Source organism: Carettochelys insculpta, chromosome 2 (genome assembly GCF_033958435.1).
Source record: "Carettochelys insculpta isolate YL-2023 chromosome 2, ASM3395843v1, whole genome shotgun sequence".
NCBI classification, from domain to species: domain Eukaryota; kingdom Metazoa; phylum Chordata; order Testudines; family Carettochelyidae; genus Carettochelys; species Carettochelys insculpta.
Genome location: NC_134138.1, coordinates 43,011,060 through 43,038,797, shown reverse-complemented (window position 1 = coordinate 43,038,797; position 27,738 = coordinate 43,011,060). Strand labels below are relative to the sequence as shown.

At 64.5% G+C, this 27,738-nt stretch overlaps 8 non-coding genes across 8 annotated transcripts; all 8 read right to left on the bottom strand.

Annotated features, from left to right (window-relative positions):
- Positions 1–128: 128 nt before the first annotated feature.
- On the bottom strand, positions 129–247 carry LOC142009815 (5S ribosomal RNA). Its single transcript, XR_012644593.1, has one exon. It is a non-coding gene; the product is annotated as a 5S ribosomal RNA (ribosomal RNA).
- A 3,483-nt stretch (positions 248–3,730) lies between these two features.
- Positions 3,731–3,849, bottom strand: LOC142009814 (5S ribosomal RNA). The gene has a single exon (XR_012644592.1). It is a non-coding gene; the product is annotated as a 5S ribosomal RNA (ribosomal RNA).
- A 4,102-nt stretch (positions 3,850–7,951) lies between these two features.
- On the bottom strand, positions 7,952–8,070 carry LOC142009812 (5S ribosomal RNA). Its single transcript, XR_012644590.1, has one exon. It is a non-coding gene; the product is annotated as a 5S ribosomal RNA (ribosomal RNA).
- A 3,520-nt stretch (positions 8,071–11,590) lies between these two features.
- On the bottom strand, positions 11,591–11,709 carry LOC142009811 (5S ribosomal RNA). The gene has a single exon (XR_012644589.1). It is a non-coding gene; the product is annotated as a 5S ribosomal RNA (ribosomal RNA).
- A 3,577-nt stretch (positions 11,710–15,286) lies between these two features.
- Positions 15,287–15,405, bottom strand: LOC142009810 (5S ribosomal RNA). The gene has a single exon (XR_012644588.1). It is a non-coding gene; the product is annotated as a 5S ribosomal RNA (ribosomal RNA).
- A 3,577-nt stretch (positions 15,406–18,982) lies between these two features.
- On the bottom strand, positions 18,983–19,101 carry LOC142009809 (5S ribosomal RNA). The gene has a single exon (XR_012644587.1). It is a non-coding gene; the product is annotated as a 5S ribosomal RNA (ribosomal RNA).
- Positions 19,102–22,678: 3,577 nt separating this feature from the next.
- Positions 22,679–22,797, bottom strand: LOC142009808 (5S ribosomal RNA). The gene has a single exon (XR_012644586.1). It is a non-coding gene; the product is annotated as a 5S ribosomal RNA (ribosomal RNA).
- Positions 22,798–26,374: 3,577 nt separating this feature from the next.
- On the bottom strand, positions 26,375–26,493 carry LOC142009807 (5S ribosomal RNA). The gene has a single exon (XR_012644585.1). It is a non-coding gene; the product is annotated as a 5S ribosomal RNA (ribosomal RNA).
- Between the last annotated feature and the right edge of the window lie 1,245 nt (positions 26,494–27,738).

The window sequence follows — 27,738 nt, the reverse complement described above, 5'->3', positions numbered from 1 at the left end:
GACACGCAGGCAGGCAGAGGGAAAGGCCTCAGCGCCCCCCAGGACCGTCGCGCCGCCTTGGCCTCACGGCTTCCCTGCTCCCGCACGGCAGACACACGCCCCGCTCTACCCCCGCTGGGGCCAAAAGCTGCCTACGGCACCTGGGATTCCCAGGCGGTCACCCATCCAGGTACTAGCCAGGCCCGGGACGGTTTACCTTCCGAGATCGGACGAGATCGGGGGCATTCGGTCCGGTATGGCCGTAGGCCCCCGCCTCCCCGGGCTTTAGCGTCAGCAGCCTGGCCTCAGTCAGCCGGGCCCAAACAATTAACCCGGAGGCCGGGCCGAGGGAAAACTTCCTCCGAGCCGGCCCAAGGGGAAGGGAGGACGAGGACGCCGGGCCCGGGAGGTGACAGGACGTGCACGTCAGACCCGGGAAGCTGTGTGCCCCGAGGTTAACCCCCGGGCCGGGGCGGGGAGAGAAAAATGTTCTAAGTCCGGTAGGGACAGCAGGTCAACCCCGGTCCGAGGCGGGGAGAGAAATTTTCCAAGTCCGGCAGGGACAGCAGGTCAACCCCGGCCGCCGTAGCAGAGGTTGACCTGGTGTCCGATTCGCTCCCCGGGCACCAGGTCAACCTCGGGCGCTTTAGCGGAGGTTGACCTGGTGTCCGATTCGCTCCCCGGGCACCAGGTCAACCTCGGGCGCTTTAGCAGAGGTTGACCTGGTGTCCGATTCGCTCCCCGGGCACCAGGTCAACCTCGGGCGCTTTAGCAGAGGTTGACCTGGTGTCCGATTCGCTCCCCGGGCACCAGGTAAACCGTGGCCGCTTTCAGCGGAGGTTGACCTGGTGGCCGATCCCCTCCTCGGGCTCCAAGTCCGGCAGGGACAGCAGGTCAACCCCGGCCACTTTAGCAGAGGTTGACCTGGTGTCCGATTCGCTCCCCGGGCACCAGGTAAACCGTGGCCGCTTTCAGCGGAGGTTGACCTGGTGGCCGATCCCCTCCTGGGGCTCCAAGTCCGGCAGGGACAGCAGGTCAACCCCGGTCCCAGGCGGGGAGAGAAAAAATTTCTAAGTCCTGCAGGGACAACAGGTCAACCCCGGTTCCGAGCGGGAGAGAAAAATTTTCCAAGTCCGGCAGGGACAACAGGTCAACCCCGGTTCCGGGCGGGGAGAGAAAAATTTTCTAAGTCCGGCAGGGACAGCAGGTCAACCCCGGCCGCTTCAGCGGAGGTTGACCTGGTGTCCGATTCGGTCCCCGGGCACCAGGTAAACCGTGGCCGCTTTCAGCGGAGGTTGACCTGGTGGCCGAACCCTCCTCGGGCTCCAAGTCCGGCAGGGACAGCAGGTCAACCCCGGTCCCAGGCGGGGAGAGAAAAATTTTCTAAGTCCGGCAGGGACAGCAGGTCAACCCCGGCCGCTTCAGCGGAGGTTGACCTGGTGTCCGATTCGGTCCCCGGGCACCAGGTAAACCGTGGCCGCTTTCAGCGGAGGTTGACCTGGTGGCCGATCCCCTCCTGGGGCTCCAAGTCCTGCAGGGACAGCAGGTCAACCACGGTCCCAGGCGGGGAGAGAAAAAATTTCTAAGTCCTGCAGGGACAACAGGTCAACCCCGGTCCCAGGCGGGAGAGAAAAATTTTCTAAGTCCGGCAGGGACAACAGGTCAACCCCGGTCCCAGGCTGGAGAGAAAAATTTTCTAAGTCCGGCAGGGACAACAGGTCAACCCCGGTACCGGGCGGGAGAGAAAAATTTTCTAAGTCCGGCAGGGACAGCAGGTCAACCCCGGCCGCTACAGCGGAGGTTGACCTGGTGTCCGATTCGGTCCCCGGGCACCAGGTAAACCGTGGCCGCTTTCAGCGGAGGTTGACCTGGTGGCCGAACCCTCCTCGGGCTCCAAGTCCGGCAGGGACAGCAGGTCAACCCCGGTCCCAGGCGGGGAGAGAAAAATTTTCTAAGTCCGGCAGGGACAGCAGGTCAACCCCGGCCGCTTCAGCGGAGGTTGACCTGGTGTCCGATTCGGTCCCCGGGCACCAGGTAAACCGTGGCCGCTTTCAGCGGAGGTTGACCTGGTGGCCGATCCCCTCCTGGGGCTCCAAGTCCTGCAGGGACAACAGGTCAACCCCGGTCCCAGGCGGGAGAGAAAAATTTTCTAAGTCCGGCAGGGACAACAGGTCAACCCCGGTCCCAGGCGGGAGAGAAAAATTTTCTAAGTCCGGCAGGGACAACAGGTCAACCCCGGCCGCTTTAGCGGAGGTTGACCTGGTGTCCGATTCGCTCCCCGGGCACCAGGTCAACCTCCGCTGCTTTCAGCGGGGGTTGACCTGGTGGCCCATTCGCTCCCCGGGCACCAGGTCAACCGCACCCTTTTTTGGCCGCCTTCACCTCCAAATTTTTCCCCCCGTTTCCTTGCCCACTCTTCGATCACTTCATACGCCCTCCTCCTTACATCCACCGTACGCAACACCTACACCGGGCTTAATACTCCACAACCGGGACCCAGGGCCTTCCCCGCTCTCAACAACCTCCACCCACAGTCCCCCTCCACCGGGCTCAATAGTCCACAACCGGGACCCAGGGCCTTCCCCGCTCTCAACAACCTCCACCCACGGTCCCCCTCCACCGGGCTCAATAGTCCACAACCGAGACCCAGGGCCTTCCCCGCTCTCAACAACCTCCACCCACGGTCCCCCTCCACCGGGCTTAATAGTCCACAACCGAGACCCAGGGCCTTCCCCGCTCTCAACAACCTCCACCCACGGTCCCCCTCCACCGGGCTCAATAGTCCACAACCGAGACCCAGGGCCTTCCCCGCTCTCAACAACCTCCACCCACGGTCCCCCTCCACCGGGCTTAATACTCCACAGCCGAGACCCAGGGCCTTCCCCGCTCTCAACAACCTCCACCCACGGTCCCCCTCCACCGGGCTCAATAGTCCACAACCGAGACCCAGGGCCTTCCCCGCTCTCAACAACCTCCACCCACAGTCCCCCTCCACCGGGCTTAATAGTCCACAACCGAGACCCAGGGCCTTCCCCGCTCTCAACAACCTCCACCCACGGTCCCCCTCCACCGGGCTTAATAGTCCACAACCGAGACCCAGGGCCTTCCCCGCTCTCAACAACCTCCACCCATGGTCCCCCTCCACCGGGCTTAATAGTCCACAACCGAGACCCAGGGCCTTCCCCGCTCTCAACAACCTCCACCCACGGTCCCCCTCCACCGGGCTTAATAGTCCACAACCGAGACCCAGGGCCTTCCCCGCTCTCAACAACCTCCACCCACGGTCCCCCTCCACCGGGCTTAATAGTCCACAACCGAGACCCAGGGCCTTCCCCGCTCTCAACAACCTCCACCCACGGTCCCCCAAGACGCACGTTCCAAGCCTTAACCCTCAGACCATCCACCCCCCGGGGGGGACCCCACACCCACCTGACCCCAACTCACTCCCACCAAAAACACCACCACCGCCACCGCCTCAACGGCCTGCCCCACCCAGCACTCCCACACACACACCTGCCCCACCAACGCTCCACACACGCTTTCTTCCCTCTCCCCGACCCGACCCAAGCCATCGCACCGCACCGGGTGAGGGCCTAAGCTTCCTCGCCCGCCCCCCCGCCCCCGACACGCAGGCAGGCAGAGGGAAAGGCCTCAGCGCCCCCCAGGACCGTCGCGCCGCCTTGGCCTCACGGCTTCCCTGCTCCCGCACGGCAGACACACGCCCCGCTCTACCCCCGCTGGGGCCAAAAGCTGCCTACGGCACCTGGGATTCCCAGGCGGTCACCCATCCAGGTACTAGCCAGGCCCGGGACGGTTTACCTTCCGAGATCGGACGAGATCGGGGGCATTCGGTCCGGTATGGCCGTAGGCCCCCGCCTCCCCGGGCTTTAGCGTCAGCAGCCTGGCCTCAGTCAGCCGGGCCCAAACAATTAACCCGGAGGCCGGGCCGAGGGAAAACTTCCTCCGAGCCGGCCCAAGGGGAAGGGAGGACGAGGACGCCGGGCCCGGGAGGTGACAGGACGTGCACGTCAGACCCGGGAAGCTGTGTGCCCCGAGGTTAACCCCCGGGCCGGGGCGGGGAGAGAAAAATGTTCTAAGTCCGGTAGGGACAGCAGGTCAACCCCGGTCCGAGGCGGGGAGAGAAATTTTCCAAGTCCGGCAGGGACAGCAGGTCAACCCCGGCCGCCGTAGCAGAGGTTGACCTGGTGTCCGATTCGCTCCCCGGGCACCAGGTCAACCTCGGGCGCTTTAGCGGAGGTTGACCTGGTGTCCGATTCGCTCCCCGGGCACCAGGTCAACCTCGGGCGCTTTAGCGGAGGTTGACCTGGTGTCCGATTCGCTCCCCGGGCACCAGGTCAACCTCGGGCGCTTTAGCAGAGGTTGACCTGGTGTCCGATTCGCTCCCCGGGCACCAGGTAAACCGTGGCCGCTTTCAGCGGAGGTTGACCTGGTGGCCGATCCCCTCCTCGGGCTCCAAGTCCGGCAGGGACAGCAGGTCAACCCCGGCCACTTTAGCAGAGGTTGACCTGGTGTCCGATTCGCTCCCCGGGCACCAGGTAAACCGTGGCCGCTTTCAGCGGAGGTTGACCTGGTGGCCGATCCCCTCCTGGGGCTCCAAGTCCGGCAGGGACAGCAGGTCAACCCCGGTCCCAGGCGGGGAGAGAAAAAATTTCTAAGTCCTGCAGGGACAACAGGTCAACCCCGGTTCCGAGCGGGAGAGAAAAATTTTCCAAGTCCGGCAGGGACAACAGGTCAACCCCGGTTCCGGGCGGGGAGAGAAAAATTTTCTAAGTCCGGCAGGGACAGCAGGTCAACCCCGGCCGCTTCAGCGGAGGTTGACCTGGTGTCCGATTCGGTCCCCGGGCACCAGGTAAACCGTGGCCGCTTTCAGCGGAGGTTGACCTGGTGGCCGATCCCCTCCTCGGGCTCCAAGTCCGGCAGGGACAGCAGGTCAACCCCGGCCGCTTTAGCAGAGGTTGACCTGGTGTCCGATTCGCTCCCCGGGCACCAGGTAAACCGTGGCCGCTTTCAGCGGAGGTTGACCTGGTGGCCGATCCCCTCCTCGGGCTCCAAGTCCGGCAGGGACAGCAGGTCAACCCCGGCCGCTTTAGCAGAGGTTGACCTGGTGTCCGATTCGCTCCCCGGGCACCAGGTAAACCGTGGCCGCTTTCAGCGGAGGTTGACCTGGAGGCCGATCCCCTCCTCGGGCTCCAAGTCCGGCAGGGACAACAGGTCAACCCCGGTTCCGGGCGGGGAGAGAAAAATTTTCTAAGTCCGGCAGGGACAGCAGGTCAACCCCGGCCGCCGTAGCAGAGGTTGACCTGGTGTCCGATTCGCTCCCCGGGCACCAGGTCAACCTCGGGCGCTTTAGCAGAGGTTGACCTGGTGTCAGATTCGCTCCCCGGGCACCAGGTCAACCTCGGGCGCTTTAGCAGAGGTTGACCTGGTGTCCGATTCGGTCCCCGGGCACCAGGTAAACCGTGGCCGCTTTCAGCGGAGGTTGACCTGGTGGCCGATCCCCTCCTGGGGCTCCAAGTCCGGCAGGGACAGCAGGTCAACCCCGGTCCCAGGCGGGGAGAGAAAAAATTTCTAAGTCCTTCAGGGACAACAGGTCAACCCCGGTTCCGGGCGGGGAGAGAAAAATTTTCTAAGTCCGGCAGGGACAGCAGGTCAACCCCGGCCGCTTCAGCGGAGGTTGACCTGGTGTCCGATTCGGTCCCCGGGCACCAGGTAAACCGTGGCCGCTTTCAGCGGAGGTTGACCTGGTGGCCGATCCCCTCCTCGGGCTCCAAGTCCGGCAGGGACAACAGGTCAACCCCGGTCCCAGGCGGCAGAGAAAAATTTTCGAAGTCCGGCAGGGACAACAGGTCAACCCCGGTCCCAGGCGGGAGAGAAAAATTTTCTAAGTCCGGCAGGGACAACAGGTCAACCCCGGCCGCTTTAGCGGAGGTTGACCTGGTGTCCGATTCGCTCCCCGGGCACCAGGTCAACCTCCGCTGCTTTCAGCGGGGGTTGACCTGGTGGCCCATTCGCTCCCCGGGCACCAGGTCAACCGCACCCTTTTTTGGCCGCCTTCACCTCCAAATTTTTCCCCCCGTTTCCTTGCCCACTCTTCGATCACTTCATACGCCCTCCTCCTTACATCCACCGTACGCAACACCTACACCGGGCTTAATACTCCACAACCGGGACCCAGGGCCTTCCCCGCTCTCAACAACCTCCACCCACAGTCCCCCTCCACCGGGCTCAATAGTCCACAACCGGGACCCAGGGCCTTCCCCGCTCTCAACAACCTCCACCCACGGTCCCCCTCCACCGGGCTCAATAGTCCACAACCGAGACCCAGGGCCTTCCCCGCTCTCAACAACCTCCACCCACGGTCCCCCTCCACCGGGCTTAATAGTCCACAACCGAGACCCAGGGCCTTCCCCGCTCTCAACAACCTCCACCCACGGTCCCCCTCCACCGGGCTCAATAGTCCACAACCGAGACCCAGGGCCTTCCCCGCTCTCAACAACCTCCACCCACGGTCCCCCTCCACCGGGCTTAATACTCCACAGCCGAGACCCAGGGCCTTCCCCGCTCTCAACAACCTCCACCCACGGTCCCCCTCCACCGGGCTCAATAGTCCACAACCGAGACCCAGGGCCTTCCCCGCTCTCAACAACCTCCACCCACAGTCCCCCTCCACCGGGCTTAATAGTCCACAACCGAGACCCAGGGCCTTCCCCGCTCTCAACAACCTCCACCCACGGTCCCCCTCCACCGGGCTTAATAGTCCACAACCGAGACCCAGGGCCTTCCCCGCTCTCAACAACCTCCACCCATGGTCCCCCTCCACCGGGCTTAATAGTCCACAACCGAGACCCAGGGCCTTCCCCGCTCTCAACAACCTCCACCCACGGTCCCCCTCCACCGGGCTTAATAGTCCACAACCGAGACCCAGGGCCTTCCCCGCTCTCAACAACCTCCACCCACGGTCCCCCTCCACCGGGCTCAATAGTCCACAACCGAGACCCAGGGCCTTCCCCGCTCTCAACAACCTCCACCCACGGTCCCCCTCCACCGGGCTTAATACTCCACAGCCGAGACCCAGGGCCTTCCCCGCTCTCAACAACCTCCACCCACGGTCCCCCTCCACCGGGCTCAATAGTCCACAACCGAGACCCAGGGCCTTCCCCGCTCTCAACAACCTCCACCCACAGTCCCCCTCCACCGGGCTTAATAGTCCACAACCGAGACCCAGGGCCTTCCCCGCTCTCAACAACCTCCACCCACGGTCCCCCTCCACCGGGCTTAATAGTCCACAACCGAGACCCAGGGCCTTCCCCGCTCTCAACAACCTCCACCCATGGTCCCCCTCCACCGGGCTTAATAGTCCACAACCGAGACCCAGGGCCTTCCCCGCTCTCAACAACCTCCACCCACGGTCCCCCTCCACCGGGCTTAATAGTCCACAACCGAGACCCAGGGCCTTCCCCGCTCTCAACAACCTCCACCCACGGTCCCCCTCCACCGGGCTTAATAGTCCACAACCGAGACCCAGGGCCTTCCCCGCTCTCAACAACCTCCACCCACGGTCCCCCAAGACGCACGTTCCAAGCCTTAACCCTCAGACCATCCACCCCCCGGGGGGGACCCCACACCCACCTGACCCCAACTCACTCCCACCAAAAACACCACCACCGCCACCGCCTCAACGGCCTGCCCCACCCAGCACTCCCACACACACACCTGCCCCACCAACGCTCCACACACGCTTTCTTCCCTCTCCCCGACCCGACCCAAGCCATCGCACCGCACCGGGTGAGGGCCTAAGCTTCCTCGCCCGCCCCCCCGCCCCCGACACGCAGGCAGGCAGAGGGAAAGGCCTCAGCGCCCCCCAGGACCGTCGCGCCGCCTTGGCCTCACGGCTTCCCTGCTCCCGCACGGCAGACACACGCCCCGCTCTACCCCCGCTGGGGCCAAAAGCTGCCTACGGCACCTGGGATTCCCAGGCGGTCACCCATCCAGGTACTAGCCAGGCCCGGGACGGTTTACCTTCCGAGATCGGACGAGATCGGGGGCATTCGGTCCGGTATGGCCGTAGGCCCCCGCCTCCCCGGGCTTTAGCGTCAGCAGCCTGGCCTCAGTCAGCCGGGCCCAAACAATTAACCCGGAGGCCGGGCCGAGGGAAAACTTCCTCCGAGCCGGCCCAAGGGGAAGGGAGGACGAGGACGCCGGGCCCGGGAGGTGACAGGACGTGCACGTCAGACCCGGGAAGCTGTGTGCCCCGAGGTTAACCCCCGGGCCGGGGCGGGGAGAGAAAAATGTTCTAAGTCCGGTAGGGACAGCAGGTCAACCCCGGTCCGAGGCGGGGAGAGAAATTTTCCAAGTCCGGCAGGGACAGCAGGTCAACCCCGGCCGCCGTAGCAGAGGTTGACCTGGTGTCCGATTCGCTCCCCGGGCACCAGGTCAACCTCGGGCGCTTTAGCGGAGGTTGACCTGGTGTCCGATTCGCTCCCCGTGCACCAGGTCAACCTCGGGCGCTTTAGCGGAGGTTGACCTGGTGTCCGATTCGCTCCCCGGGCACCAGGTCAACCTCGGGCGCTTTAGCAGAGGTTGACCTGGTGTCCGATTCGCTCCCCGGGCACCAGGTAAACCGTGGCCGCTTTCAGCGGAGGTTGACCTGGTGGCCGATCCCCTCCTCGGGCTCCAAGTCCGGCAGGGACAGCAGGTCAACCCCGGCCACTTTAGCAGAGGTTGACCTGGTGTCCGATTCGCTCCCCGGGCACCAGGTAAACCGTGGCCGCTTTCAGCGGAGGTTGACCTGGTGGCCGATCCCCTCCTGGGGCTCCAAGTCCGGCAGGGACAGCAGGTCAACCCCGGTCCCAGGCGGGGAGAGAAAAAATTTCTAAGTCCTGCAGGGACAACAGGTCAACCCCGGTTCCGAGCGGGAGAGAAAAATTTTCCAAGTCCGGCAGGGACAACAGGTCAACCCCGGTTCCGGGCGGGGAGAGAAAAATTTTCTAAGTCCGGCAGGGACAGCAGGTCAACCCCGGCCGCTTCAGCGGAGGTTGACCTGGTGTCCGATTCGGTCCCCGGGCACCAGGTAAACCGTGGCCGCTTTCAGCGGAGGTTGACCTGGTGGCCGATCCCCTCCTCGGGCTCCAAGTCCGGCAGGGACAGCAGGTCAACCCCGGCCGCTTTAGCAGAGGTTGACCTGGTGTCCGATTCGCTCCCCGGGCACCAGGTAAACCGTGGCCGCTTTCAGCGGAGGTTGACCTGGTGGCCGATCCCCTCCTCGGGCTCCAAGTCCGGCAGGGACAGCAGGTCAACCCCGGCCGCTTTAGCAGAGGTTGACCTGGTGTCCGATTCGCTCCCCGGGCACCAGGTAAACCGTGGCCGCTTTCAGCGGAGGTTGACCTGGAGGCCGATCCCCTCCTCGGGCTCCAAGTCCGGCAGGGACAACAGGTCAACCCCGGTTCCGGGCGGGGAGAGAAAAATTTTCTAAGTCCGGCAGGGACAGCAGGTCAACCCCGGCCGCCGTAGCAGAGGTTGACCTGGTGTCCGATTCGCTCCCCGGGCACCAGGTCAACCTCGGGCGCTTTAGCAGAGGTTGACCTGGTGTCAGATTCGCTCCCCGGGCACCAGGTCAACCTCGGGCGCTTTAGCAGAGGTTGACCTGGTGTCCGATTCGGTCCCCGGGCACCAGGTAAACCGTGGCCGCTTTCAGCGGAGGTTGACCTGGTGGCCGATCCCCTCCTGGGGCTCCAAGTCCGGCAGGGACAGCAGGTCAACCCCGGTCCCAGGCGGGGAGAGAAAAAATTTCTAAGTCCTTCAGGGACAACAGGTCAACCCCGGTTCCGGGCGGGGAGAGAAAAATTTTCTAAGTCCGGCAGGGACAGCAGGTCAACCCCGGCCGCTTCAGCGGAGGTTGACCTGGTGTCCGATTCGGTCCCCGGGCACCAGGTAAACCGTGGCCGCTTTCAGCGGAGGTTGACCTGGTGGCCGATCCCCTCCTCGGGCTCCAAGTCCGGCAGGGACAACAGGTCAACCCCGGTCCCAGGCGGCAGAGAAAAATTTTCTAAGTCCGGCAGGGACAACAGGTCAACCCCGGCCGCTTTAGCGGAGGTTGACCTGGTGTCCGATTCGCTCCCCGGGCACCAGGTCAACCTCCGCTGCTTTCAGCGGGGGTTGACCTGGTGGCCCATTCGCTCCCCGGGCACCAGGTCAACCGCACCCTTTTTTGGCCGCCTTCACCTCCAAATTTTTCCCCCCGTTTCCTTGCCCACTCTTCGATCACTTCATACGCCCTCCTCCTTACATCCACCGTACGCAACACCTACACCGGGCTTAATACTCCACAACCGGGACCCAGGGCCTTCCCCGCTCTCAACAACCTCCACCCACAGTCCCCCTCCACCGGGCTCAATAGTCCACAACCGGGACCCAGGGCCTTCCCCGCTCTCAACAACCTCCACCCACGGTCCCCCTCCACCGGGCTCAATAGTCCACAACCGAGACCCAGGGCCTTCCCCGCTCTCAACAACCTCCACCCACGGTCCCCCTCCACCGGGCTTAATAGTCCACAACCGAGACCCAGGGCCTTCCCCGCTCTCAACAACCTCCACCCACGGTCCCCCTCCACCGGGCTCAATAGTCCACAACCGAGACCCAGGGCCTTCCCCGCTCTCAACAACCTCCACCCACGGTCCCCCTCCACCGGGCTTAATACTCCACAGCCGAGACCCAGGGCCTTCCCCGCTCTCAACAACCTCCACCCACGGTCCCCCTCCACCGGGCTCAATAGTCCACAACCGAGACCCAGGGCCTTCCCCGCTCTCAACAACCTCCACCCACAGTCCCCCTCCACCGGGCTTAATAGTCCACAACCGAGACCCAGGGCCTTCCCCGCTCTCAACAACCTCCACCCACGGTCCCCCTCCACCGGGCTTAATAGTCCACAACCGAGACCCAGGGCCTTCCCCGCTCTCAACAACCTCCACCCATGGTCCCCCTCCACCGGGCTTAATAGTCCACAACCGAGACCCAGGGCCTTCCCCGCTCTCAACAACCTCCACCCACGGTCCCCCTCCACCGGGCTTAATAGTCCACAACCGAGACCCAGGGCCTTCCCCGCTCTCAACAACCTCCACCCACGGTCCCCCTCCACCGGGCTTAATAGTCCACAACCGAGACCCAGGGCCTTCCCCGCTCTCAACAACCTCCACCCACGGTCCCCCAAGACGCACGTTCCAAGCCTTAACCCTCAGACCATCCACCCCCCGGGGGGGACCCCACACCCACCTGACCCCAACTCACTCCCACCAAAAACACCACCACCGCCACCGCCTCAACGGCCTGCCCCACCCAGCACTCCCACACACACACCTGCCCCACCAACGCTCCACACACGCTTTCTTCCCTCTCCCCGACCCGACCCAAGCCATCGCACCGCACCGGGTGAGGGCCTAAGCTTCCTCGCCCGCCCCCCCGCCCCCGACACGCAGGCAGGCAGAGGGAAAGGCCTCAGCGCCCCCCAGGACCGTCGCGCCGCCTTGGCCTCACGGCTTCCCTGCTCCCGCACGGCAGACACACGCCCCGCTCTACCCCCGCTGGGGCCAAAAGCTGCCTACGGCACCTGGGATTCCCAGGCGGTCACCCATCCAGGTACTAGCCAGGCCCGGGACGGTTTACCTTCCGAGATCGGACGAGATCGGGGGCATTCGGTCCGGTATGGCCGTAGGCCCCCGCCTCCCCGGGCTTTAGCGTCAGCAGCCTGGCCTCAGTCAGCCGGGCCCAAACAATTAACCCGGAGGCCGGGCCGAGGGAAAACTTCCTCCGAGCCGGCCCAAGGGGAAGGGAGGACGAGGACGCCGGGCCCGGGAGGTGACAGGACGTGCACGTCAGACCCGGGAAGCTGTGTGCCCCGAGGTTAACCCCCGGGCCGGGGCGGGGAGAGAAAAATGTTCTAAGTCCGGTAGGGACAGCAGGTCAACCCCGGTCCGAGGCGGGGAGAGAAATTTTCCAAGTCCGGCAGGGACAGCAGGTCAACCCCGGCCGCCGTAGCAGAGGTTGACCTGGTGTCCGATTCGCTCCCCGGGCACCAGGTCAACCTCGGGCGCTTTAGCGGAGGTTGACCTGGTGTCCGATTCGCTCCCCGGGCACCAGGTCAACCTCGGGCGCTTTAGCGGAGGTTGACCTGGTGTCCGATTCGCTCCCCGGGCACCAGGTCAACCTCGGGCGCTTTAGCAGAGGTTGACCTGGTGTCCGATTCGCTCCCCGGGCACCAGGTAAACCGTGGCCGCTTTCAGCGGAGGTTGACCTGGTGGCCGATCCCCTCCTCGGGCTCCAAGTCCGGCAGGGACAGCAGGTCAACCCCGGCCACTTTAGCAGAGGTTGACCTGGTGTCCGATTCGCTCCCCGGGCACCAGGTAAACCGTGGCCGCTTTCAGCGGAGGTTGACCTGGTGGCCGATCCCCTCCTGGGGCTCCAAGTCCGGCAGGGACAGCAGGTCAACCCCGGTCCCAGGCGGGGAGAGAAAAAATTTCTAAGTCCTGCAGGGACAACAGGTCAACCCCGGTTCCGAGCGGGAGAGAAAAATTTTCCAAGTCCGGCAGGGACAACAGGTCAACCCCGGTTCCGGGCGGGGAGAGAAAAATTTTCTAAGTCCGGCAGGGACAGCAGGTCAACCCCGGCCGCTTCAGCGGAGGTTGACCTGGTGTCCGATTCGGTCCCCGGGCACCAGGTAAACCGTGGCCGCTTTCAGCGGAGGTTGACCTGGTGGCCGATCCCCTCCTCGGGCTCCAAGTCCGGCAGGGACAGCAGGTCAACCCCGGCCGCTTTAGCAGAGGTTGACCTGGTGTCCGATTCGCTCCCCGGGCACCAGGTAAACCGTGGCCGCTTTCAGCGGAGGTTGACCTGGTGGCCGATCCCCTCCTCGGGCTCCAAGTCCGGCAGGGACAGCAGGTCAACCCCGGCCGCTTTAGCAGAGGTTGACCTGGTGTCCGATTCGCTCCCCGGGCACCAGGTAAACCGTGGCCGCTTTCAGCGGAGGTTGACCTGGAGGCCGATCCCCTCCTCGGGCTCCAAGTCCGGCAGGGACAACAGGTCAACCCCGGTTCCGGGCGGGGAGAGAAAAATTTTCTAAGTCCGGCAGGGACAGCAGGTCAACCCCGGCCGCCGTAGCAGAGGTTGACCTGGTGTCCGATTCGCTCCCCGGGCACCAGGTCAACCTCGGGCGCTTTAGCAGAGGTTGACCTGGTGTCAGATTCGCTCCCCGGGCACCAGGTCAACCTCGGGCGCTTTAGCAGAGGTTGACCTGGTGTCCGATTCGGTCCCCGGGCACCAGGTAAACCGTGGCCGCTTTCAGCGGAGGTTGACCTGGTGGCCGATCCCCTCCTGGGGCTCCAAGTCCGGCAGGGACAGCAGGTCAACCCCGGTCCCAGGCGGGGAGAGAAAAAATTTCTAAGTCCTTCAGGGACAACAGGTCAACCCCGGTTCCGGGCGGGGAGAGAAAAATTTTCTAAGTCCGGCAGGGACAGCAGGTCAACCCCGGCCGCTTCAGCGGAGGTTGACCTGGTGTCCGATTCGGTCCCCGGGCACCAGGTAAACCGTGGCCGCTTTCAGCGGAGGTTGACCTGGTGGCCGATCCCCTCCTCGGGCTCCAAGTCCGGCAGGGACAACAGGTCAACCCCGGTCCCAGGCGGCAGAGAAAAATTTTCTAAGTCCGGCAGGGACAACAGGTCAACCCCGGTCCCAGGCGGGAGAGAAAAATTTTCTAAGTCCGGCAGGGACAACAGGTCAACCCCGGCCGCTTTAGCGGAGGTTGACCTGGTGTCCGATTCGCTCCCCGGGCACCAGGTCAACCTCCGCTGCTTTCAGCGGGGGTTGACCTGGTGGCCCATTCGCTCCCCGGGCACCAGGTCAACCGCACCCTTTTTTGGCCGCCTTCACCTCCAAATTTTTCCCCCCGTTTCCTTGCCCACTCTTCGATCACTTCATACGCCCTCCTCCTTACATCCACCGTACGCAACACCTACACCGGGCTTAATACTCCACAACCGGGACCCAGGGCCTTCCCCGCTCTCAACAACCTCCACCCACAGTCCCCCTCCACCGGGCTCAATAGTCCACAACCGGGACCCAGGGCCTTCCCCGCTCTCAACAACCTCCACCCACGGTCCCCCTCCACCGGGCTCAATAGTCCACAACCGAGACCCAGGGCCTTCCCCGCTCTCAACAACCTCCACCCACGGTCCCCCTCCACCGGGCTTAATAGTCCACAACCGAGACCCAGGGCCTTCCCCGCTCTCAACAACCTCCACCCACGGTCCCCCTCCACCGGGCTCAATAGTCCACAACCGAGACCCAGGGCCTTCCCCGCTCTCAACAACCTCCACCCACGGTCCCCCTCCACCGGGCTTAATACTCCACAGCCGAGACCCAGGGCCTTCCCCGCTCTCAACAACCTCCACCCACGGTCCCCCTCCACCGGGCTCAATAGTCCACAACCGAGACCCAGGGCCTTCCCCGCTCTCAACAACCTCCACCCACAGTCCCCCTCCACCGGGCTTAATAGTCCACAACCGAGACCCAGGGCCTTCCCCGCTCTCAACAACCTCCACCCACGGTCCCCCTCCACCGGGCTTAATAGTCCACAACCGAGACCCAGGGCCTTCCCCGCTCTCAACAACCTCCACCCATGGTCCCCCTCCACCGGGCTTAATAGTCCACAACCGAGACCCAGGGCCTTCCCCGCTCTCAACAACCTCCACCCACGGTCCCCCTCCACCGGGCTTAATAGTCCACAACCGAGACCCAGGGCCTTCCCCGCTCTCAACAACCTCCACCCACGGTCCCCCTCCACCGGGCTTAATAGTCCACAACCGAGACCCAGGGCCTTCCCCGCTCTCAACAACCTCCACCCACGGTCCCCCAAGACGCACGTTCCAAGCCTTAACCCTCAGACCATCCACCCCCCGGGGGGGACCCCACACCCACCTGACCCCAACTCACTCCCACCAAAAACACCACCACCGCCACCGCCTCAACGGCCTGCCCCACCCAGCACTCCCACACACACACCTGCCCCACCAACGCTCCACACACGCTTTCTTCCCTCTCCCCGACCCGACCCAAGCCATCGCACCGCACCGGGTGAGGGCCTAAGCTTCCTCGCCCGCCCCCCCGCCCCCGACACGCAGGCAGGCAGAGGGAAAGGCCTCAGCGCCCCCCAGGACCGTCGCGCCGCCTTGGCCTCACGGCTTCCCTGCTCCCGCACGGCAGACACACGCCCCGCTCTACCCCCGCTGGGGCCAAAAGCTGCCTACGGCACCTGGGATTCCCAGGCGGTCACCCATCCAGGTACTAGCCAGGCCCGGGACGGTTTACCTTCCGAGATCGGACGAGATCGGGGGCATTCGGTCCGGTATGGCCGTAGGCCCCCGCCTCCCCGGGCTTTAGCGTCAGCAGCCTGGCCTCAGTCAGCCGGGCCCAAACAATTAACCCGGAGGCCGGGCCGAGGGAAAACTTCCTCCGAGCCGGCCCAAGGGGAAGGGAGGACGAGGACGCCGGGCCCGGGAGGTGACAGGACGTGCACGTCAGACCCGGGAAGCTGTGTGCCCCGAGGTTAACCCCCGGGCCGGGGCGGGGAGAGAAAAATGTTCTAAGTCCGGTAGGGACAGCAGGTCAACCCCGGTCCGAGGCGGGGAGAGAAATTTTCCAAGTCCGGCAGGGACAGCAGGTCAACCCCGGCCGCCGTAGCAGAGGTTGACCTGGTGTCCGATTCGCTCCCCGGGCACCAGGTCAACCTCGGGCGCTTTAGCGGAGGTTGACCTGGTGTCCGATTCGCTCCCCGGGCACCAGGTCAACCTCGGGCGCTTTAGCGGAGGTTGACCTGGTGTCCGATTCGCTCCCCGGGCACCAGGTCAACCTCGGGCGCTTTAGCAGAGGTTGACCTGGTGTCCGATTCGCTCCCCGGGCACCAGGTAAACCGTGGCCGCTTTCAGCGGAGGTTGACCTGGTGGCCGATCCCCTCCTCGGGCTCCAAGTCCGGCAGGGACAGCAGGTCAACCCCGGCCACTTTAGCAGAGGTTGACCTGGTGTCCGATTCGCTCCCCGGGCACCAGGTAAACCGTGGCCGCTTTCAGCGGAGGTTGACCTGGTGGCCGATCCCCTCCTGGGGCTCCAAGTCCGGCAGGGACAGCAGGTCAACCCCGGTCCCAGGCGGGGAGAGAAAAAATTTCTAAGTCCTGCAGGGACAACAGGTCAACCCCGGTTCCGAGCGGGAGAGAAAAATTTTCCAAGTCCGGCAGGGACAACAGGTCAACCCCGGTTCCGGGCGGGGAGAGAAAAATTTTCTAAGTCCGGCAGGGACAGCAGGTCAACCCCGGCCGCTTCAGCGGAGGTTGACCTGGTGTCCGATTCGGTCCCCGGGCACCAGGTAAACCGTGGCCGCTTTCAGCGGAGGTTGACCTGGTGGCCGATCCCCTCCTCGGGCTCCAAGTCCGGCAGGGACAGCAGGTCAACCCCGGCCGCTTTAGCAGAGGTTGACCTGGTGTCCGATTCGCTCCCCGGGCACCAGGTAAACCGTGGCCGCTTTCAGCGGAGGTTGACCTGGTGGCCGATCCCCTCCTCGGGCTCCAAGTCCGGCAGGGACAGCAGGTCAACCCCGGCCGCTTTAGCAGAGGTTGACCTGGTGTCCGATTCGCTCCCCGGGCACCAGGTAAACCGTGGCCGCTTTCAGCGGAGGTTGACCTGGAGGCCGATCCCCTCCTCGGGCTCCAAGTCCGGCAGGGACAACAGGTCAACCCCGGTTCCGGGCGGGGAGAGAAAAATTTTCTAAGTCCGGCAGGGACAGCAGGTCAACCCCGGCCGCCGTAGCAGAGGTTGACCTGGTGTCCGATTCGCTCCCCGGGCACCAGGTCAACCTCGGGCGCTTTAGCAGAGGTTGACCTGGTGTCAGATTCGCTCCCCGGGCACCAGGTCAACCTCGGGCGCTTTAGCAGAGGTTGACCTGGTGTCCGATTCGGTCCCCGGGCACCAGGTAAACCGTGGCCGCTTTCAGCGGAGGTTGACCTGGTGGCCGATCCCCTCCTGGGGCTCCAAGTCCGGCAGGGACAGCAGGTCAACCCCGGTCCCAGGCGGGGAGAGAAAAAATTTCTAAGTCCTTCAGGGACAACAGGTCAACCCCGGTTCCGGGCGGGGAGAGAAAAATTTTCTAAGTCCGGCAGGGACAGCAGGTCAACCCCGGCCGCTTCAGCGGAGGTTGACCTGGTGTCCGATTCGGTCCCCGGGCACCAGGTAAACCGTGGCCGCTTTCAGCGGAGGTTGACCTGGTGGCCGATCCCCTCCTCGGGCTCCAAGTCCGGCAGGGACAACAGGTCAACCCCGGTCCCAGGCGGCAGAGAAAAATTTTCTAAGTCCGGCAGGGACAACAGGTCAACCCCGGTCCCAGGCGGGAGAGAAAAATTTTCTAAGTCCGGCAGGGACAACAGGTCAACCCCGGCCGCTTTAGCGGAGGTTGACCTGGTGTCCGATTCGCTCCCCGGGCACCAGGTCAACCTCCGCTGCTTTCAGCGGGGGTTGACCTGGTGGCCCATTCGCTCCCCGGGCACCAGGTCAACCGCACCCTTTTTTGGCCGCCTTCACCTCCAAATTTTTCCCCCCGTTTCCTTGCCCACTCTTCGATCACTTCATACGCCCTCCTCCTTACATCCACCGTACGCAACACCTACACCGGGCTTAATACTCCACAACCGGGACCCAGGGCCTTCCCCGCTCTCAACAACCTCCACCCACAGTCCCCCTCCACCGGGCTCAATAGTCCACAACCGGGACCCAGGGCCTTCCCCGCTCTCAACAACCTCCACCCACGGTCCCCCTCCACCGGGCTCAATAGTCCACAACCGAGACCCAGGGCCTTCCCCGCTCTCAACAACCTCCACCCACGGTCCCCCTCCACCGGGCTTAATAGTCCACAACCGAGACCCAGGGCCTTCCCCGCTCTCAACAACCTCCACCCACGGTCCCCCTCCACCGGGCTCAATAGTCCACAACCGAGACCCAGGGCCTTCCCCGCTCTCAACAACCTCCACCCACGGTCCCCCTCCACCGGGCTTAATACTCCACAGCCGAGACCCAGGGCCTTCCCCGCTCTCAACAACCTCCACCCACGGTCCCCCTCCACCGGGCTCAATAGTCCACAACCGAGACCCAGGGCCTTCCCCGCTCTCAACAACCTCCACCCACAGTCCCCCTCCACCGGGCTTAATAGTCCACAACCGAGACCCAGGGCCTTCCCCGCTCTCAACAACCTCCACCCACGGTCCCCCTCCACCGGGCTTAATAGTCCACAACCGAGACCCAGGGCCTTCCCCGCTCTCAACAACCTCCACCCATGGTCCCCCTCCACCGGGCTTAATAGTCCACAACCGAGACCCAGGGCCTTCCCCGCTCTCAACAACCTCCACCCACGGTCCCCCTCCACCGGGCTTAATAGTCCACAACCGAGACCCAGGGCCTTCCCCGCTCTCAACAACCTCCACCCACGGTCCCCCTCCACCGGGCTTAATAGTCCACAACCGAGACCCAGGGCCTTCCCCGCTCTCAACAACCTCCACCCACGGTCCCCCAAGACGCACGTTCCAAGCCTTAACCCTCAGACCATCCACCCCCCGGGGGGGACCCCACACCCACCTGACCCCAACTCACTCCCACCAAAAACACCACCACCGCCACCGCCTCAACGGCCTGCCCCACCCAGCACTCCCACACACACACCTGCCCCACCAACGCTCCACACACGCTTTCTTCCCTCTCCCCGACCCGACCCAAGCCATCGCACCGCACCGGGTGAGGGCCTAAGCTTCCTCGCCCGCCCCCCCGCCCCCGACACGCAGGCAGGCAGAGGGAAAGGCCTCAGCGCCCCCCAGGACCGTCGCGCCGCCTTGGCCTCACGGCTTCCCTGCTCCCGCACGGCAGACACACGCCCCGCTCTACCCCCGCTGGGGCCAAAAGCTGCCTACGGCACCTGGGATTCCCAGGCGGTCACCCATCCAGGTACTAGCCAGGCCCGGGACGGTTTACCTTCCGAGATCGGACGAGATCGGGGGCATTCGGTCCGGTATGGCCGTAGGCCCCCGCCTCCCCGGGCTTTAGCGTCAGCAGCCTGGCCTCAGTCAGCCGGGCCCAAACAATTAACCCGGAGGCCGGGCCGAGGGAAAACTTCCTCCGAGCCGGCCCAAGGGGAAGGGAGGACGAGGACGCCGGGCCCGGGAGGTGACAGGACGTGCACGTCAGACCCGGGAAGCTGTGTGCCCCGAGGTTAACCCCCGGGCCGGGGCGGGGAGAGAAAAATGTTCTAAGTCCGGTAGGGACAGCAGGTCAACCCCGGTCCGAGGCGGGGAGAGAAATTTTCCAAGTCCGGCAGGGACAGCAGGTCAACCCCGGCCGCCGTAGCAGAGGTTGACCTGGTGTCCGATTCGCTCCCCGGGCACCAGGTCAACCTCGGGCGCTTTAGCGGAGGTTGACCTGGTGTCCGATTCGCTCCCCGGGCACCAGGTCAACCTCGGGCGCTTTAGCGGAGGTTGACCTGGTGTCCGATTCGCTCCCCGGGCACCAGGTCAACCTCGGGCGCTTTAGCAGAGGTTGACCTGGTGTCCGATTCGCTCCCCGGGCACCAGGTAAACCGTGGCCGCTTTCAGCGGAGGTTGACCTGGTGGCCGATCCCCTCCTCGGGCTCCAAGTCCGGCAGGGACAGCAGGTCAACCCCGGCCACTTTAGCAGAGGTTGACCTGGTGTCCGATTCGCTCCCCGGGCACCAGGTAAACCGTGGCCGCTTTCAGCGGAGGTTGACCTGGTGGCCGATCCCCTCCTGGGGCTCCAAGTCCGGCAGGGACAGCAGGTCAACCCCGGTCCCAGGCGGGGAGAGAAAAAATTTCTAAGTCCTGCAGGGACAACAGGTCAACCCCGGTTCCGAGCGGGAGAGAAAAATTTTCCAAGTCCGGCAGGGACAACAGGTCAACCCCGGTTCCGGGCGGGGAGAGAAAAATTTTCTAAGTCCGGCAGGGACAGCAGGTCAACCCCGGCCGCTTCAGCGGAGGTTGACCTGGTGTACGATTCGGTCCCCGGGCACCAGGTAAACCGTGGCCGCTTTCAGCGGAGGTTGACCTGGTGGCCGATCCCCTCCTCGGGCTCCAAGTCCGGCAGGGACAGCAGGTCAACCCCGGCCGCTTTAGCAGAGGTTGACCTGGTGTCCGATTCGCTCCCCGGGCACCAGGTAAACCGTGGCCGCTTTCAGCGGAGGTTGACCTGGTGGCCGATCCCCTCCTCGGGCTCCAAGTCCGGCAGGGACAGCAGGTCAACCCCGGCCGCTTTAGCAGAGGTTGACCTGGTGTCCGATTCGCTCCCCGGGCACCAGGTAAACCGTGGCCGCTTTCAGCGGAGGTTGACCTGGAGGCCGATCCCCTCCTCGGGCTCCAAGTCCGGCAGGGACAACAGGTCAACCCCGGTTCCGGGCGGGGAGAGAAAAATTTTCTAAGTCCGGCAGGGACAGCAGGTCAACCCCGGCCGCCGTAGCAGAGGTTGACCTGGTGTCCGATTCGCTCCCCGGGCACCAGGTCAACCTCGGGCGCTTTAGCAGAGGTTGACCTGGTGTCAGATTCGCTCCCCGGGCACCAGGTCAACCTCGGGCGCTTTAGCAGAGGTTGACCTGGTGTCCGATTCGGTCCCCGGGCACCAGGTAAACCGTGGCCGCTTTCAGCGGAGGTTGACCTGGTGGCCGATCCCCTCCTGGGGCTCCAAGTCCGGCAGGGACAGCAGGTCAACCCCGGTCCCAGGCGGGGAGAGAAAAAATTTCTAAGTCCTTCAGGGACAACAGGTCAACCCCGGTTCCGGGCGGGGAGAGAAAAATTTTCTAAGTCCGGCAGGGACAGCAGGTCAACCCCGGCCGCTTCAGCGGAGGTTGACCTGGTGTCCGATTCGGTCCCCGGGCACCAGGTAAACCGTGGCCGCTTTCAGCGGAGGTTGACCTGGTGGCCGATCCCCTCCTCGGGCTCCAAGTCCGGCAGGGACAACAGGTCAACCCCGGTCCCAGGCGGCAGAGAAAAATTTTCTAAGTCCGGCAGGGACAACAGGTCAACCCCGGTCCCAGGCGGGAGAGAAAAATTTTCTAAGTCCGGCAGGGACAACAGGTCAACCCCGGCCGCTTTAGCGGAGGTTGACCTGGTGTCCGATTCGCTCCCCGGGCACCAGGTCAACCTCCGCTGCTTTCAGCGGGGGTTGACCTGGTGGCCCATTCGCTCCCCGGGCACCAGGTCAACCGCACCCTTTTTTGGCCGCCTTCACCTCCAAATTTTTCCCCCCGTTTCCTTGCCCACTCTTCGATCACTTCATACGCCCTCCTCCTTACATCCACCGTACGCAACACCTACACCGGGCTTAATACTCCACAACCGGGACCCAGGGCCTTCCCCGCTCTCAACAACCTCCACCCACAGTCCCCCTCCACCGGGCTCAATAGTCCACAACCGGGACCCAGGGCCTTCCCCGCTCTCAACAACCTCCACCCACGGTCCCCCTCCACCGGGCTCAATAGTCCACAACCGAGACCCAGGGCCTTCCCCGCTCTCAACAACCTCCACCCACGGTCCCCCTCCACCGGGCTTAATAGTCCACAACCGAGACCCAGGGCCTTCCCCGCTCTCAACAACCTCCACCCACGGTCCCCCTCCACCGGGCTCAATAGTCCACAACCGAGACCCAGGGCCTTCCCCGCTCTCAACAACCTCCACCCACGGTCCCCCTCCACCGGGCTTAATACTCCACAGCCGAGACCCAGGGCCTTCCCCGCTCTCAACAACCTCCACCCACGGTCCCCCTCCACCGGGCTCAATAGTCCACAACCGAGACCCAGGGCCTTCCCCGCTCTCAACAACCTCCACCCACAGTCCCCCTCCACCGGGCTTAATAGTCCACAACCGAGACCCAGGGCCTTCCCCGCTCTCAACAACCTCCACCCACGGTCCCCCTCCACCGGGCTTAATAGTCCACAACCGAGACCCAGGGCCTTCCCCGCTCTCAACAACCTCCACCCATGGTCCCCCTCCACCGGGCTTAATAGTCCACAACCGAGACCCAGGGCCTTCCCCGCTCTCAACAACCTCCACCCACGGTCCCCCTCCACCGGGCTTAATAGTCCACAACCGAGACCCAGGGCCTTCCCCGCTCTCAACAACCTCCACCCACGGTCCCCCTCCACCGGGCTTAATAGTCCACAACCGAGACCCAGGGCCTTCCCCGCTCTCAACAACCTCCACCCACGGTCCCCCAAGACGCACGTTCCAAGCCTTAACCCTCAGACCATCCACCCCCCGGGGGGGACCCCACACCCACCTGACCCCAACTCACTCCCACCAAAAACACCACCACCGCCACCGCCTCAACGGCCTGCCCCACCCAGCACTCCCACACACACACCTGCCCCACCAACGCTCCACACACGCTTTCTTCCCTCTCCCCGACCCGACCCAAGCCATCGCACCGCACCGGGTGAGGGCCTAAGCTTCCTCGCCCGCCCCCCCGCCCCCGACACGCAGGCAGGCAGAGGGAAAGGCCTCAGCGCCCCCCAGGACCGTCGCGCCGCCTTGGCCTCACGGCTTCCCTGCTCCCGCACGGCAGACACACGCCCCGCTCTACCCCCGCTGGGGCCAAAAGCTGCCTACGGCACCTGGGATTCCCAGGCGGTCACCCATCCAGGTACTAGCCAGGCCCGGGACGGTTTACCTTCCGAGATCGGACGAGATCGGGGGCATTCGGTCCGGTATGGCCGTAGGCCCCCGCCTCCCCGGGCTTTAGCGTCAGCAGCCTGGCCTCAGTCAGCCGGGCCCAAACAATTAACCCGGAGGCCGGGCCGAGGGAAAACTTCCTCCGAGCCGGCCCAAGGGGAAGGGAGGACGAGGACGCCGGGCCCGGGAGGTGACAGGACGTGCACGTCAGACCCGGGAAGCTGTGTGCCCCGAGGTTAACCCCCGGGCCGGGGCGGGGAGAGAAAAATGTTCTAAGTCCGGTAGGGACAGCAGGTCAACCCCGGTCCGAGGCGGGGAGAGAAATTTTCCAAGTCCGGCAGGGACAGCAGGTCAACCCCGGCCGCCGTAGCAGAGGTTGACCTGGTGTCCGATTCGCTCCCCGGGCACCAGGTCAACCTCGGGCGCTTTAGCGGAGGTTGACCTGGTGTCCGATTCGCTCCCCGGGCACCAGGTCAACCTCGGGCGCTTTAGCGGAGGTTGACCTGGTGTCCGATTCGCTCCCCGGGCACCAGGTCAACCTCGGGCGCTTTAGCAGAGGTTGACCTGGTGTCCGATTCGCTCCCCGGGCACCAGGTAAACCGTGGCCGCTTTCAGCGGAGGTTGACCTGGTGGCCGATCCCCTCCTCGGGCTCCAAGTCCGGCAGGGACAGCAGGTCAACCCCGGCCACTTTAGCAGAGGTTGACCTGGTGTCCGATTCGCTCCCCGGGCACCAGGTAAACCGTGGCCGCTTTCAGCGGAGGTTGACCTGGTGGCCGATCCCCTCCTGGGGCTCCAAGTCCGGCAGGGACAGCAGGTCAACCCCGGTCCCAGGCGGGGAGAGAAAAAATTTCTAAGTCCTGCAGGGACAACAGGTCAACCCCGGTTCCGAGCGGGAGAGAAAAATTTTCCAAGTCCGGCAGGGACAACAGGTCAACCCCGGTTCCGGGCGGGGAGAGAAAAATTTTCTAAGTCCGGCAGGGACAGCAGGTCAACCCCGGCCGCTTCAGCGGAGGTTGACCTGGTGTCCGATTCGGTCCCCGGGCACCAGGTAAACCGTGGCCGCTTTCAGCGGAGGTTGACCTGGTGGCCGATCCCCTCCTCGGGCTCCAAGTCCGGCAGGGACAGCAGGTCAACCCCGGCCGCTTTAGCAGAGGTTGACCTGGTGTCCGATTCGCTCCCCGGGCACCAGGTAAACCGTGGCCGCTTTCAGCGGAGGTTGACCTGGTGGCCGATCCCCTCCTCGGGCTCCAAGTCCGGCAGGGACAGCAGGTCAACCCCGGCCGCTTTAGCAGAGGTTGACCTGGTGTCCGATTCGCTCCCCGGGCACCAGGTAAACCGTGGCCGCTTTCAGCGGAGGTTGACCTGGAGGCCGATCCCCTCCTCGGGCTCCAAGTCCGGCAGGGACAACAGGTCAACCCCGGTTCCGGGCGGGGAGAGAAAAATTTTCTAAGTCCGGCAGGGACAGCAGGTCAACCCCGGCCGCCGTAGCAGAGGTTGACCTGGTGTCCGATTCGCTCCCCGGGCACCAGGTCAACCTCGGGCGCTTTAGCAGAGGTTGACCTGGTGTCAGATTCGCTCCCCGGGCACCAGGTCAACCTCGGGCGCTTTAGCAGAGGTTGACCTGGTGTCCGATTCGGTCCCCGGGCACCAGGTAAACCGTGGCCGCTTTCAGCGGAGGTTGACCTGGTGGCCGATCCCCTCCTGGGGCTCCAAGTCCGGCAGGGACAGCAGGTCAACCCCGGTCCCAGGCGGGGAGAGAAAAAATTTCTAAGTCCTTCAGGGACAACAGGTCAACCCCGGTTCCGGGCGGGGAGAGAAAAATTTTCTAAGTCCGGCAGGGACAGCAGGTCAACCCCGGCCGCTTCAGCGGAGGTTGACCTGGTGTCCGATTCGGTCCCCGGGCACCAGGTAAACCGTGGCCGCTTTCAGCGGAGGTTGACCTGGTGGCCGATCCCCTCCTCGGGCTCCAAGTCCGGCAGGGACAACAGGTCAACCCCGGTCCCAGGCGGCAGAGAAAAATTTTCTAAGTCCGGCAGGGACAACAGGTCAACCCCGGTCCCAGGCGGGAGAGAAAAATTTTCTAAGTCCGGCAGGGACAACAGGTCAACCCCGGCCGCTTTAGCGGAGGTTGACCTGGTGTCCGATTCGCTCCCCGGGCACCAGGTCAACCTCCGCTGCTTTCAGCGGGGGTTGACCTGGTGGCCCATTCGCTCCCCGGGCACCAGGTCAACCGCACCCTTTTTTGGCCGCCTTCACCTCCAAATTTTTCCCCCCGTTTCCTTGCCCACTCTTCGATCACTTCATACGCCCTCCTCCTTACATCCACCGTACGCAACACCTACACCGGGCTTAATACTCCACAACCGGGACCCAGGGCCTTCCCCGCTCTCAACAACCTCCACCCACAGTCCCCCTCCACCGGGCTCAATAGTCCACAACCGGGACCCAGGGCCTTCCCCGCTCTCAACAACCTCCACCCACGGTCCCCCTCCACCGGGCTCAATAGTCCACAACCGAGACCCAGGGCCTTCCCCGCTCTCAACAACCTCCACCCACGGTCCCCCTCCACCGGGCTTAATAGTCCACAACCGAGACCCAGGGCCTTCCCCGCTCTCAACAACCTCCACCCACGGTCCCCCTCCACCGGGCTCAATAGTCCACAACCGAGACCCAGGGCCTTCCCCGCTCTCAACAACCTCCACCCACGGTCCCCCTCCACCGGGCTTAATACTCCACAGCCGAGACCCAGGGCCTTCCCCGCTCTCAACAACCTCCACCCACGGTCCCCCTCCACCGGGCTCAATAGTCCACAACCGAGACCCAGGGCCTTCCCCGCTCTCAACAACCTCCACCCACAGTCCCCCTCCACCGGGCTTAATAGTCCACAACCGAGACCCAGGGCCTTCCCCGCTCTCAACAACCTCCACCCACGGTCCCCCTCCACCGGGCTTAATAGTCCACAACCGAGACCCAGGGCCTTCCCCGCTCTCAACAACCTCCACCCATGGTCCCCCTCCACCGGGCTTAATAGTCCACAACCGAGACCCAGGGCCTTCCCCGCTCTCAACAACCTCCACCCACGGTCCCCCTCCACCGGGCTTAATAGTCCACAACCGAGACCCAGGGCCTTCCCCGCTCTCAACAACCTCCACCCACGGTCCCCCTCCACCGGGCTTAATAGTCCACAACCGAGACCCAGGGCCTTCCCCGCTCTCAACAACCTCCACCCACGGTCCCCCAAGACGCACGTTCCAAGCCTTAACCCTCAGACCATCCACCCCCCGGGGGGGACCCCACACCCACCTGACCCCAACTCACTCCCACCAAAAACACCACCACCGCCACCGCCTCAACGGCCTGCCCCACCCAGCACTCCCACACACACACCTGCCCCACCAACGCTCCACACACGCTTTCTTCCCTCTCCCCGACCCGACCCAAGCCATCGCACCGCACCGGGTGAGGGCCTAAGCTTCCTCGCCCGCCCCCCCGCCCCCGACACGCAGGCAGGCAGAGGGAAAGGCCTCAGCGCCCCCCAGGACCGTCGCGCCGCCTTGGCCTCACGGCTTCCCTGCTCCCGCACGGCAGACACACGCCCCGCTCTACCCCCGCTGGGGCCAAAAGCTGCCTACGGCACCTGGGATTCCCAGGCGGTCACCCATCCAGGTACTAGCCAGGCCCGGGACGGTTTACCTTCCGAGATCGGACGAGATCGGGGGCATTCGGTCCGGTATGGCCGTAGGCCCCCGCCTCCCCGGGCTTTAGCGTCAGCAGCCTGGCCTCAGTCAGCCGGGCCCAAACAATTAACCCGGAGGCCGGGCCGAGGGAAAACTTCCTCCGAGCCGGCCCAAGGGGAAGGGAGGACGAGGACGCCGGGCCCGGGAGGTGACAGGACGTGCACGTCAGACCCGGGAAGCTGTGTGCCCCGAGGTTAACCCCCGGGCCGGGGCGGGGAGAGAAAAATGTTCTAAGTCCGGTAGGGACAGCAGGTCAACCCCGGTCCGAGGCGGGGAGAGAAATTTTCCAAGTCCGGCAGGGACAGCAGGTCAACCCCGGCCGCCGTAGCAGAGGTTGACCTGGTGTCCGATTCGCTCCCCGGGCACCAGGTCAACCTCGGGCGCTTTAGCGGAGGTTGACCTGGTGTCCGATTCGCTCCCCGGGCACCAGGTCAACCTCGGGCGCTTTAGCAGAGGTTGACCTGGTGTCCGATTCGCTCCCCGGGCACCAGGTCAACCTCGGGCGCTTTCAGCGGAGGTTGACCTGGTGGCCGATCCCCTCCTCGGGCTCCAAGTCCGGCAGGGACAGCAGGTCAACCCCGGTTCCGGGCGGGGAGAGAAAAATTTTCTAAGTCCGGCAGGGACAACAGGTCAACCCCGGTTCCGGGCGGGGAGAGAAAAATTTTCTAAGTCCGGCAGGGACAGCAGGTCAACCCCGGCCGCTTCAGCGGAGGTTGACCTGGTGTCCGATTCGGTCCCCGGGCACCAGGTGAACCGTGGCCGCTTTCAGCGGAGGTTGACCTGGTGGCCGATCCCCTCCTCGGGCTCCAAGTCCGGCAGGGACAGCAGGTCAACCCCGGCCGCTTTAGCAGAGGTTGACCTGGTGTCCGATTCGCTCCCCGGGCACCAGGTCAACCGTGGCCGCTTTCAGCGGAGGTTGACCTGGTGGCCGATCCCCTCCTCGGGCTCCAAGTCCGGCAGGGACAGCAGGTCAACCCCGGCCGCTTTAGCAGAGGTTGACCTGGTGTCCGATTCGGTCCCCGGGCACCAGGTAAACCGTGGCCGCTTTCAGCGGAGGTTGACCTGGTGGCCGATCCCCTCCTCGGGCTCCAAGTCCGGCAGGGACAGCAGGTCAACCCCGGCCGCTTTAGCAGAGGTTGACCTGGTGTCCGATTCGGTCCCCGGGCACCAGGTAAACCGTGGCCGCTTTCAGCGGAGGTTGACCTGGTGGCCGATCCCCTCCTCGGGCTCCAAGTCCGGCAGGGACAGCAGG